The following is a 12746-nucleotide window of genomic DNA, read 5'->3' on the forward strand; positions in this document are numbered from 1 at the left end:
AAAAAACAACATTTTTAAAATAGCATTTTTCTGCGATAGTATTTTAAGTTCCATGAGTAAAACCAACAACAACAAGTACCGCCATTTGACATTTCTACCTATATTACCTGTTTCATACTTCCTACATACATCTAATGGCACTTATTAATCAACGTTTCAAGTTTTCTAAATTAAAAAAATGCCATTATATAATAAGTGCAGGGACATAATTTCTGAGATCTTTCTTTGTATTGATTAACAGGTGTATTTATGCCTATTCACATCAGTAATCCACAGAACCAGTGGTGTGCTAGCAAATATTTAACCCACTCTCCAAAGATAAAAAAGCCTTAATTTGTAACATTTGACAAATTCTGTGGTATAAATACACCAACTATGGATGATTTCAAGCTATTAATGTGATGTCACAGAATGGTATGGTTTGGAGGAAATAAGAATAATCAGTTTTCTTGAACTATTATGTTCTTGAACTAGTACTATATATACAAGTTCAAATGTGATAGTCACCATTGTTTTTATCACAAATCAAAAATCTTAAAAAATAACAACCTAAAATAACTTTATAATTATGGATTTTCCAAGCATTTTGTTCAAAACCAGATTTCCATCCTTTATTATATAATATGCATTTGCATCTACTCACTGGTTTTTATTCTAGGCTTTTGCCAGCACTGGCTGAGAACTAGATGGGCAAATACACGGTACATGCACCATCACTGTTCCCCACAATATCTTTGTATGTATCATATGCATAACTATAGTCCTTCCTCCTCAGACTTAAATCCGTCATCCTTCTCAACACGGCACTCCAGAAAGCCATTTCCAATTAAATATCATTTGACAAATGGTTACAACTGCTTTACCAATCTCTACTTCTAGTTCTGATCATCTACTCTTAGTATCAACAATGACTAACACTTATGGACTTCCTTGCATGTGCGAAGCAGGGCTCTAAATACTTTATGCATAAAAACTCATTTAATCATCCTAATACCATTAAATAAGTTCTATTTTTAAATCTGTTTATACAGATAATAAAATCAAGAAACAGAGGTTAAGTAAATTGTGCTAGTCTCATAAATGGAGAGCGTGGAATCAAAACCAGACATTTTGACATTCTTATTTCACTTTAAAATCAAGATTTTGATCCTCTTTCTTTTAAAATATTTTTTCTGTATGCTTTTAACATCCACATCTGCTCAGTTCTCCTGAAGTCCCTGTCTCTACTGGCCTTCATCAAGCACATCTATTAAGATGATTATCACACTGTGTCTCTCATTACTTTGATCAAAATTGAAAGCTATATCATACTTTTATGTTGTCCAATTCAAGACTATAAAATCAATTGTCTTCTTCATTCACTCAGATTTTGAGTTCTAAGCACTGAACTGAATTTTTCCTAAAATAGTAACAGAGAAGTTAGACTGGCTACTGTTTCATCTCATTCTCTATCTACCTAATTGAGTTACTCCTATTTTTTTTTAGGCATGATATACATTAAGTACTACTTTTTTAATCCTTAATTGATGTTATTCTGTGTTTCAAAGTGGCATAAGTGCATGCTTTCATTCAAATGTTTTTTGACTTATATTGATCATGTTTACTTTATTATAATTTAAGTCAATATCATTATTTACCTAACAAGGTGTTTATGTACAAATATATAACATACAATTTCTTCCTTTGAAGAAAATGAAAAAAAATTTTTTAATTAAAAAAATCAGAAAATTAGAGATCAGTGATGAATTGAAAAGTGCTCTATAGGTACAGTGGTTTTAGATAATATTGAATAATTTTTAGAGTATCTGTGTCAATTCTTCTTTATTATTCATCATTCTGAAATTTAAGAATGTTTTAAGCACATAAGTCACCTAAAACAAATGATTTTGAGTATAATGTATAATATATAACATAGTATATATTCGTGTAATATATGAGATATAAAATATAACATACATTAATATAATATGTAATAATATCTTACATATATAAATATATATTTTTCTCTTTATATATCCCTTATCCTATGGCCTTGCCCTTGCATTCTTTTTTTTTAAGATTTTATTTATTTATTTGAGAGAGAGAAAGAGAAAAAGGTAGCAACAGAGTGCATAAGCAAGATGAGCAAGTGACTACAGGTGGGCAGGAGAGGGAGAAGCAGGCTTCTCACTGAGCATGGAGCCCAACGTGGGCTTGACTGCAGGACCCTGGGATCATGACCTGATCCAAAAGCAGACGCTTGGCCTTCTGAGCCATCCAGGTGCCCTCACCCTTGCATTCTTTCCCATCTCTGGGATTTTATTTTTCCTTGTATGGGTACTATTGGAATTAGGAGTGATATTAATACTTCATCTTAGAAAATGAATTTTTTTGCAGTGGGCTCTACTCTTTGGTTGTTTCTTTTGAGAAAATCATCAGAGACATGAGGGAGTCCTAAGGCATCATCTAAAAAAAGCCAGATGTCTACCAACCATATGTCTGCTCTATTATAAGGGCCTCATTTCATCAATCCTCTAGTCCATCAGAAGGATTGGCTCCCACAGTCTCGCATGGTTCATTCCCCTTCTGTTTACCCCCCCTTCATTCTTCCCTTCCTTCTCCTACCAATCTTCCTATTTCTTATATTCCATAAATGAGTGAAACCATATGATAATTGTCTTTCTCTGCTTGACTTATTTCACTTAGCATAATCTCCTCCAGTCCCGTCCATGTTGCTGCAAATGTTGTGTAATCATTCTCTCTGAGGGCTTCAGAGGGGAGAGGGATGGGGGATTGGGATAGGCTGGTGATGGGTATTAGGGAGGGCACATATTGCATGGTGCACTGGGTGTTATATGTGAGTAATGAATTATGGAACATTGCATCAAGAACTGGGGATGTACTGTATGGTGACTAATATAACAAAATAAATATTATTTAAAAAAAATAAAATGAGATAATCTAACTTCCAGGGAAAGTCGCCATCACCTAATTGTAGCTACTATAACAAAACCAGAATAAATCTTACAATGCCTTTAAAAAAAAAAAAAAAAGAAGGATTGGCTCCCAACAGTTCAGTATTCTGAACAGAACGTTTTACAGAAAGATACACATAATTATCTACTAGCAGAAAACTGACTTTTACCCTAGCCAGGTTATGTTAAAGAATACAAATCTGTCTTCAAGTCATGGTAAATTTTACAATAATGTATATGCTATATCTTAATATAGTTAGAATGCCATTTCTTTTTTATCCTGTTTATGAGGAAAAAATCATAACATATTGTGCAGGAAAATTTTAAGAAATAAAATATCTACTTTTTCTTGCTTCATTCTCCAAGTATACCTTTTCATTATTATATATGCAATGGAATTTTGGTAAGAGTATATTATGATAGAATTATTTCTGCTTTTGTATTTCTGAAAAATTATTTATTTTGCTTTCACTTAAATATGTATTATATATTATATTTTATTATATTTCACAATTAAATCATAAATGTGACATATATATTTTTTTCCAGGAGGAGAGTTCTAGGTTCCTAGATATTTTTTCCCTCTCAATACTGTAAATATGTTCTTTTACTATCTTTAGATTTTGGTTCTGACAAGGCATCTGCTGCTATTCTGGTTTTTGTTCCTTTATATACAACATGTCATTTTTAAGTAGCTGTTTCTAATTTTCCTTTTGTTATTGGTTTAAAGCAATTTGATTATGATGTACATCAATGTAATATTCCTATTGTCTCTTTTGCTGAAGGCTTATTAAGCTTTTTGGACTTGTAAGTTTATATTTTTCATTAAATTTAAATATTTTCAGATGATATTTCATAAAATAATTTTTCTATCCCTTCTCTTTCCTTCTTTCAAGTACTACCATTATGCATACATTATGTCCAGAGCCTACTGAAACTATATTCAATGTTGTTGAGTTTGTACTCCTCTGTGTTATATTTTAAATAGTTTCTACTTCTATATTTTAAAGTTCATTAAACTGTTTTTTTTGCTATGTCTAATCTGATTTTTTTAAGCTACATGTCAGTGGTTTTAAAAGTTTCAGATGTTTTCTAAAAATTTATAGAATTCTGAATTGAGATTTTTTGCAAATATTTTTCATATCTCCATTTTATATACTCTAGTTTTCCTGTATCTTCTTGAATACCTAGAACATAATTATAATTAATGTTGATGTCTTATATATTATCTTAAATATTTATTCTATAATCAAATATTTATGTGTCAGTTTCAATAGGTTTTAATTTTCTTTTTTTTTTTAAGTTGTAGTTACCTACTTCTTTGAGTGAGTGGTTAATTTTTTTTTTACATGATAACATCGAAAATTTTAGCCTTATGAATAATGGATAGTCTCATATTATTTTAAATATTTTTCAAGCTTCTTTTTTTTTCTTGGTGCATTTAAGTTACTTGGAGAGAGTTTGATCTTTTGAGATATTTCCATGGGGTATTTAAGACAGGATCAGAACAACATTTATTCTAGGGCTAATTTTACTCACTATTGAGACAATAGCCTTCTGTATAGTCTGGTGACCTGTGTTTACAAGTCTTTCCACTTTGATAGAGAGGAACAAGAATTCCTGCTGTTCTATTTGAGCTGTCAGGATTGTTCTATCCTCTTTTTTCAGGTGGTTTTTTTTTTATTCAACGTTGGGTAGTTTCTCTACATACATGTATGTATTTGTCACCACTCAGCTGACGACTTGAAAGGTACTCTCTAGAGAATTCCATAGTTGATTCTTTCTCCCTCACCCCACCACCCTCTCATTTTCCTGTACAGGTCTCTTCTTTCTCATCCTCTGCAATGCCATGCAAATTCTAACTGCTTTGTCATCTCTAAATCCCAACTGTGTTTCCTCAAATCGGGAAGATTATCAGGCACTGCCTGATGATTTACTCTCTGCACTGCAATCTGAAAATTCTCCAAGTATTCCAAGAACTAAACTAGGGCAATCAGGGTAGTTCTCATCTCTTTCCCTCTCAGGAATCACTGCCCTGTGTTACGTGTTGTCCAAACTGTGGAGGCAATTATTCTATATATTTCCCTATTTTTTAAATTGTTGTATCAAGACTGGCCTGAATTGGAAGTACTGGAATATTTTCTGTAAAAGAGCTTCAGATGCATTTTTTTTTTAGTTTTTATTTAAATTCCAGTTAGTTAACATACAGTGTTATATTAGTTTCAGGTGTGCAATATAGTGATTCAACACTTCCATACATCATCCAGTGATCATCACAACAAGTGACCTCCTTAATCCCCATCACCTATTTCACCCATCTCCCTACCGTCCTCCTCTCAGGTAACCAGCAGTTTGTTCTCTATAGTGAAGACTCTTTCTTGATTTGTCTTTCTCTGTCTCTCTTCTTCTTCCCTTTGCTCATTTGTTTTGTTTCTTAAATTCCACATATGAATGAAATCATGTGGTATTTGTCTTTCTCTGGTTGACTTATCTCCCTTAGCATTACAAACTATAGCTCTATCCATTCATTACAAATGGCAAGATTTCATTTTTTATGGGTCAATAATATTCTGTTATATGTATATACCACTTCTTTATCCATTCATCACTCCATGGATAGTTGGACTGTTCCATAATTTTACTATTATAATTAATGGTGCTATAAGCATAGTGGTGTCTATATCACTTTAAATTAGTGTTTTTTGTATTCTTTGGGAAAATAACCAGTAGTGCAATTGCTGGATCAGAGAGTAGTTTTATTTTTAACTTTTTGAGGAAACTTCATACTGTTTTCCAGAGTGGAGACACCAGTTTGCATTCCTACCAACATTGCAAGAGGGTTCCCTCTCCCCATGTCCTTGCCAACACCTATTGTTTCTCGGATTGTTGCTTTCAGTCATTCTGTCAGGTGTGAAGTGATAGCTCATTGTAGTTTTGATTTTAATTTCCCTGATGATAAGTGATGATGAGCATCATTTTATGTCTCTGTTGGCTATCTGGATGTTTTCTTTGGAGAAATGTCTGTTCATGTCTTCTGCCTCCTTTTATCACACATTATTTGCTTTTTGGGTGTTAAGTTGTATAAGTTCTTTATATATTTTGGATGTTAACCTTTTATTGAATACTTCATTTGCAAATATCTTCTCCCATTCCATAGGTTGCCTTTCAGTTTCAATAATTGTTTCCCTTCTTGTGCAGAGGTTTTTTATTTTTATGTAATTCTCTGTGACTTCTGGATCTGGGTATCTCTTTCCTTCCCTAGTTCAAAGAAGTTTTCAGCTCTTATCTCTAAATAAATTTTCTGCCCCCTTTTCTCTCTCTCCTTCTTCTGAGACTCCTATAATGGAAATGTTATTACATTTGATGGAGTCCATTAGTGCCCTAAGTCTATTCTTATTTTGCATAATTCTTTTTTTCCCTCTCTTTTGTTCAGTTTGATTGTTTTCTGTTACTCTCTCTTCTAGGTCATTACTTCATTCTTCTGTTTCTTCAAGCTTGCTGCTCATTTCATCAAGCATATTTCTCATTTTATTTATTGAGCTCTTTATCTCTGCTATAATTCATTATCTCTGTGTTAAGGATCTCGTTCAAGCCTTCCACTCTTATCTCAAGTCCAGTGCATATCTTTGTGATCATTACTTTAAATTCTCTGTCAGACATGTTACTTATATCTGTTTTGCTTAGATCTCTGGCCATGGTCTTGTCCTGTTCTTTCCTTTGGGGCAGTTTCTGTTTTCTTCTCATTTTATCTAAGTCTCTGTGCCTGTTTTCTCTGTGTTAGGAAAGTCAGCTATGTCTCCTGTTTTTTGGGGTAATGGTTTTATGAAGAAGAGATCCTGTAGTGCCCTGCAGTGTAGTGTCTCCTATTCCCCAGGGCCTCTACTGTTGTGTCCTGAGCATTTTATCCTTCAGGCCAGTTTTCTCCAGAAGCTCTCTTTGCCTCTTGAGGGCAGTGTTTGGTCCCTGGCCTGAACTGGTGTATTTTAACTAGATGTGCTGGGCTTTGCTTGTGAAATGAAACCCGTCTCCACCACTGCTGGAACTGAGGCCTTGCAAACATTTTAGGTTAGGAGATTTGGTGTGGCACAGGTTTGGTTCTGGGAGAGGGGGCCCACAGTGCTGGGACTGAGGTAAGCATAACAGGGAAGGGTGGTTTCACCAGAAGGTGGGGAGTGGGACTTGGTGTCAGCAAGTTAGGAGTGAGTGTTGTTGCTCTGCTGGTTCCCACAGGTGGCTTTTTGTTTATGCTGAGAGGTGGAGGAGAGAAATGGCACCTGCCAGTTCCTTTGTTCCCAGAAGGATCTCTCCATGAATGCTACCTGTCTTTGACAAGCTCAGAGATGAGCAATTAACCTCCCACTGTGTGCCCCTGAATTTTTCAGATCACTGTTTCCATGCCCTATATTCACAGGTTGTTTGCCCTGCTTTCTCTCCAAGAGCAGTCCAAATGCCTCCTGGCTCTCCCTGAGCTAGGCCCTTTGACCTTTGAAACTCCAGGCTTTAAGTCCTGCTGCTTGCCAATTTCTATGGGGATTCATCTTCTCTATGTGGGCTCCCCTGTGTGCTAATCTGTCTCTTACCCTTCTCCAGGACCACGGCTTCCTCCCCATTGTGGCAACCATGATCCATTTCTCTCCCAAACATGTCCGCACACTTCCTACCTTCTTCAGTGTGGCCTCTTCTCTACCTGTGGAGTTTTTCTGCCTTTCTTCTGGTCAGTTTCTGGGGTATTTAGGATGATTTGATAGCTATCTAGTTGCATTTGTGGGGCCAGGCAAGGGTAGGATCCTCCTACTCTGCCATTATCTTCCCAAAAAACCCTGTTTTGTTCTGTATATTCAAAGTTAATTAATCAGTGTATGTGTGTGTGTATGAAAAAGAAACTATTACATACATATGAATATATATGTATATATAAATATATAATATATTTTATATATTTGAAATACATATGAAATATATGAAATATGAATTTCATATGAAATATGTAATATATATGAAGAAGAAACTTTTATATACATATATACACAAATGTATATTTATCTGAGTTAAAACACAGACACTGCTCTCAGATTGTTCACAGTCTAAAACCAAAGACAGACAAATAGATAAATGTATTAAAAGATCCATCAAAGAGTACAACTTCTGCAAGAGACCAATAGGAGACAAGAAATGGATTTGACATTTCATTGGTAAGAATAACAGTTCTGGCAACTCTAACAACAACAAAAAAACAGGATTTTTTTCCCAATAAAAGTTTATTTCTCATTCCAGTCATAATCTTATATATATCTTATATATATCAGATGAATCCTTTTAGTTAATCCTTCAGTTAATGGAAGGCATCAAATGTCTCTATCATGGCACACCACCTCTCAGAATTCTTCATTTCCAGAAGCATGAGTGTGAGAAAGAGGATTAGCCAAAGATTCTTTGGTAAATAATAACTTAAGATAACTTAAAATAGTATATGTTACGTTTAGTTACATCAGTTAACTAAATGCCTTTGCAAGACCTGGACCTGACTGCATAGGTGATCTTGGAAATAAAGTTATGTGTACCCAGGAAAAGTAAACAGGATTGGGAGTATTCAGCTGATGTTTGCCACAAGCCTATGTGAATGACTAAAAAATTCCACTTTATTAGAATGGGTATGGATACTGTAAGGTAGGAAGAAAGAAGCAATTTGTAAATAAAATGATTCAGTGCTCTGACATCCCAACAGAAGCCTTCAGGATATATGGAATAAGCAATGTGGCATTTTTTTAGTTTATTGGAAAAACAATGGTAATTATGAAAGATAAGTTTGGAAAAATTCATGTTAGAGAAATATGTGAGATCGTTGAGGACAATATGAATTAAATGAGAAGAATTTTGCAAGTTTTTATTTTCTGTGGTAGTACAAAGTGATTAAGTCATTAATCCAAATATTTCACAAATAGAAAGTAGGAAAGATGAGACTCAAAGTCAATTTCAAAAAGAAGAGACATAGAACTTCAATAAATAATAAATAAAAATGTAGGATAAATAGAAGGGAGAATTTTAAAATAGCTCCAAAGTAAACTTATCCTTACGAAGAACAGTGAGCATGTACATAAGGCAAACTTAAAAAACTAGAGGATTAAACCAAGTTTTATTGGTAATAAAAGTAATGATGTTATACATTTTGCCTCAAAGGCATATGAATAGAAGATCAAAGAACAAGTTTGAAATGAGTTTGCACTTCCAGAGTAGAAAAGAATTCCTTAGATCATTTAAGGATTCTGTATCAGTGGTTTATAATATCTTTCTACTGTACTGTTGCTACGTATTGAAAAGTGTCAAACCATAAAATCATTTAAACTTCACAAAATTAGGAGTTAAAATCCTATATGTGACTAACTAGTCACAGGAGTATTTAAAGAGAAGTGGAAATGTCAAGAACATAAATTAGCTTTTACTTCAGTGGAATTCTTGACATATTCAAGAACATAGCTTTTGAACATGGGAGGAAAATTCCCTTTAGCAACCATTAACAGCTTATCAATGTCCTATCCTTAAACATGAGAGTGGTTTAGCAGAATACAAAGTATATCTGTATTAACTGAAATAATCTTCCTGCTATTTACAACTATCAACCAACATACAACACATGTGCACAGAAATGCAAAAAAAGTATACTAGTAATCATGTGAACCTATGCTTGAAAATACTTGTTTTTGATTTGAGGTTCCTGTGATCTACTTGTAAATAATAGCTGTTATTTTATTGAACATGACTTTATGCATACTTACTATATATATTATACATATAGTATGTCCTTTCATTTAATCAACACAACTACACTGTTTTACCACTGAGTTGACTGACATTTTGATGAAGATTAGGAAAAGTGTTTTGCTACTGGAATAGTAAGCATTAACTTTTGAACACGAATTCAAACAACTTTCACGGGCTATGTGAAAGGAGGCAGGGAAATTGAAAAGTCTACTGTTGTCAATCAGGACAGTTTTTCTAATAGAACTTAACTGAGAATATATTCTTTCTCTTAAAACAAATTAAATATATCTTCCCTAATTGAAAAAGAAATAAAGAGAATAACATATACCCAAGGTTTTTAGTAGAGAAAAATATATGATAGGGAAATGAGGTTAGTATTGGTCTTGAAGGCTTATTTTGCTTATATACTACTATTGTGCAGTACTGGCAAGGTAGCAAGCAAAACTCTGAGAAAGACACCAGTAATGTGTTTGGTCTTAAGGCCACTTGACTAGTTTTAAGAATTATCAATGAGCCAGGTGGTTTTAGAGTTGCCAGGAGATACTCGTGACCAGGGAGGAAAAGAGCTTTGAAAAAATGTTTGTAGAAGGTAATATAAGAAAATTCAAGATAGTGAAATGTATTGCTTATTGTATTATTGAGCAAATTAATCTTCATATATATTAATAGGCTATACAAAGTATAATGCGTCGGAGTTAAAAAATTTTACAAATTTTCTGAATTAGTAGAGATAAATGTGTAGGCTATAAAGAGATAGGAAAAGCGTAACAGCAAACATATACTGGTAACAATAAGAACAACAGTTACAGGTTTGCATATTGACATTTGTATTTCCTTAAGACCTTTTTAATGTAATTTTCCTGGAGAAATATTCATACAGAAAAAAAATAACTATCTGGGTAACAATAAATGTAGAATTGAAAATAAAGGATTTCAGTCCAAATGTTAGAAGTATGATCAAGACCAAGGCTGAAATTAACTTAATTACCATAAGACATTCAAACATCAGGCCTTGTTATTATAATAATATTATAGGGTATATTGGAGATATCAAATAAAAATAAGTTATTTAAATTATGTCAATACTGTGGAACATTTATTACAGAGAATGACAGATGAAGGTACTAAATATGCATTTCGGATTATTTTAACATCCTTAACTAATGTACAAAGTAAATATTTCCAGCTATTCAAAAAACAATGTTCAATGGCAATGTAAGATATAATAATACTGTAAAAGTTCAAAGTTCAAAATAACAGGAAAATATTGGGAAAAATTTATTACAAACTTCATTTCATGAAAGAAAAGTCTCCCTTTTAACCAGGAAAGACATGAGGATAATTTTAAAGCAGAAAAAGAAATTATTTTAACAATTATTCATTCACTAGTGTTTCTTTATACTGTCTCTGAGAGCACATAGTTTGTAAGACTTATCAAAGGCGGAAGGAGGTACAGAATATCAGTGAAATGAAAAATCTTACTGTAATACTTTTTGTGACATCTAATAGCTTTAGAAACAATCAGGCTAAAAATAAATTCCAGTGATTTGTGTAAAATGTGGTTAAATATGTTCCAAACAGTGATCTGAGTATGGGAACAATTTTTCCAGTTCCAGACAGATTGTCTGTCAGATGGAATGACTAATAATATAGGTCCCTTAGTTTTTAGTTTATGCGTGGTGTTAGTTATTTCTACTTAACCCTTATAGTGAAAAGTTGCTTAGTTTAATTTTATCCTGTTACACTATATGACTTTTTTGAAGCACTAAACAACAGTTCTCTAACTTACTTTATTTTTTTTTCTAATAAACTTTGCAAAAGTCTCTGACTTTTTAGGCCCTCTGACAGGTCTAAACTCATGATGGAAATATTATAAATGATGGCCAATTTAAAATCTAAGAAAGTGTCAAGTGTTCTTCATATTAGAAATTGGTCAATGAGATTTTCTAACCTGTTCAGAAGTGAAAGTAAACAAAATAAGATTTGTACATTATGCCCTTTCTAGCACAGTAATAGGTGTTCCTGTAAAAAGATAACAGCAGGGAATCTTTCCTGTTGAGTAATATCAGTCAGAAAGTGAGATGATGGGTAGTACTATATGGTGTACAGGATGATGAAATGCATCAGGGTGTAAGGGCAGTGTTAGGAAAAATATGAAATGGGAGTTGATCAATCATATGAAAGTTGAAATGCTTCAGGCTGATTTCCAGTAGTCTTCTCATCTAAGTACAGGCCAAATAAAGAAATTGTGTTATTTCACTGAGAAGAAAAACATACTTTTGTTTGTTTTTGGTCTTGTTTTTCAGAAGATAGAGCAATTGATACTTATAAGAGTAGAATATTGGTTTAAAAATGAAATTATCACTAATGATAATACACAATTTTTCTAATGATTGAATAATTAAATCCCACAATTCAGAATATACTGGGTAATTTAAGAAATATTTGACAATCAGAAGAAAACTGGTGGCATTGGTGGTTTATATAATATGGCAGAGAATGCTTACTCTTACAGTAGTCATTATTTCTTTTTTTTCCACAATGATAAGAGCATTTAACCTGAATATGTTCTGTGAGAGCAAAGAGTATATTTACCAACTTGCACCACATTTATTTGAGATCACATGACTATGTTTCTGGCCAATGGAATATTCTCAGAAACATGAAATATAAATTCATAGGAAATTTACTTGGACATTTGCAATGTGCTTTTTGCTCACTTTTTAACCCTGTTTCTTACATCTTACTCCTTGAATCATGGTTGCGGTGAGAAGGTATTCTTAATGAGTGGTGAGGACCAGGATTAACTTATTCCTAAAAAGCTTCATGAAGTCTGGATTTTTGAGGACTCTGTGGATTCCAGTCTCCATCCTTACCCTGATCACTTAACTATATAATGTGTTTATGAAAGAGAGAAAAAGTATTTATATCTTATTTCAAACACTTTTTATCATTTGAATTGAATATTATTCTAACTGCAGCAGAACTGATATTTTTTTTCCAGCTTATAACAAAGTCCCACAAATAAAGGAA

This window comes from Ailuropoda melanoleuca, chromosome 8, assembly GCF_002007445.2.
Source record: "Ailuropoda melanoleuca isolate Jingjing chromosome 8, ASM200744v2, whole genome shotgun sequence".
Lineage (NCBI taxonomy): Eukaryota > Metazoa > Chordata > Mammalia > Carnivora > Ursidae > Ailuropoda > Ailuropoda melanoleuca.